Source organism: Lupinus angustifolius, unplaced genomic scaffold (genome assembly GCF_001865875.1).
Source record: "Lupinus angustifolius cultivar Tanjil unplaced genomic scaffold, LupAngTanjil_v1.0 Scaffold_118, whole genome shotgun sequence".
NCBI lineage: Eukaryota > Viridiplantae > Streptophyta > Magnoliopsida > Fabales > Fabaceae > Lupinus > Lupinus angustifolius.
In genome coordinates this window covers 432273-433693 of record NW_017724979.1, presented here as the reverse complement: position 1 = coordinate 433693, position 1421 = coordinate 432273, and the positions used below count along the sequence as shown (strand labels likewise).

At 36.0% G+C, this 1421-nt stretch overlaps 1 long non-coding RNA gene across 1 annotated transcript in view; it reads right to left on the bottom strand.

Moving 5' to 3' along the window:
• The window catches only part of LOC109339886, an 11214-nt gene that overhangs the window by 5734 nt on the left and 4059 nt on the right, over positions 1-1421 (bottom strand). The gene's annotated exons all lie outside the window — the stretch shown is intronic.

Sequence of the window (1421 nt, the reverse complement as noted above, 5' to 3'; positions counted from 1 at the left end):
CTTGTCTTCATCAAAACAAGGCAAAGACATGCTAGTGCTATCCTTGACACTTTGCACTTTCAATCTCCCCCTTTTGATGATGACAAACACTTCATCAAAATTCTTCAATTGTTGATGGATAAGCTTGATGATGATTTTGCAGAATGGTTAACTAAGGTTGTTTTTGTAAGAACGAAGTTAAAGCGTACTGCTTCCTTGTAGGTAAGCAAAATTATGTACGGAAGCTTGATAAAACAACTTGCAACAGACTTTATACAACCTGCAAAATGAATATAACACAACAAGCAACTTTTCTCCCCCTTTTGACATAATCAAAAAGATAAACGTATTCAATTCTAGTCAAAAGTTAGGAGAGTTATTATGGTTATGACAGACTGTAATTAATCAATTAAACTTGAGTATGTAACTAATTAATCAGCTGTAAAGAAGCTTGAAAAATTCACAGTTTTACATCATTTAATTGATTAAGTGAAACCGTTAATCGATTAAATTGACAGCAGATAGCCACATAACAATTTGAATGATATGAAATGTTATGCAGAAGCAAATGAAGCACAGAATGATTAAGCATTTGATTTATTTGAGCAGTTTGCAATAGGCACAATCATTCAATATTATCACATATACCAATCATGATCAAGATTAATTTCAAACAATGTAAAGTGCTATATGCAACATAATTAACAAGAAAGTGTAAACGCGATAATTCGAAATAATTTTACCACAAAATGTAAAACAGTAGTTCAGCAGTAGATATTGAGTTATTACAATCCAAATAAAAATAGGAGTGCAATACAAAACATGAGATCTCAAGAGGAAACAAGATCAACAAGGTCCATTAGCTAGGAAGACTAAACTAAGGCTCTAAGGTTTCCTATCTAAGAATGAGATGGAGGATTCTGGTTGTCAGGAGTTGACGAACTACAACCACCCTTGATGAAGACACTCAGCTTGTTAAACTCAATAACCATTCTTCTATTCTGAGACTCATGGCTTGGTGAAAATATATGCCAATTGTTTAGTTGTTTCAACAAATTCTAATATACAATCACCTTTTTGAACATGATCACGCAAGAAATGATGCCTTATTTCAATATGATTATTTCTAGAATGCAAGACGGGATTCTTGGAGAGGTTAATGGCACTCGTGTTATCACACTGAATATGGATCTTTTCTAAAATGAGCCCAAAGTCCTTTAGTTGCTGCGTCATCCAAAGGATTTGAGAGCAACACACGCCAACGGCAATGTATTCCGCTTCAGCGGTGGACAAAGCAACGCACGCTTGCTTTTTGCTATGCCATGCAAGTATGGAGCTGCCTAATAGGTCACAAGTCCCACTAGTGCTTTTAGGATCCAACTTACACCCAGCGGCGTCGGAATCGGAGTAGCCTCCCAAGGATAGGGAGGCATCCCTAGGAT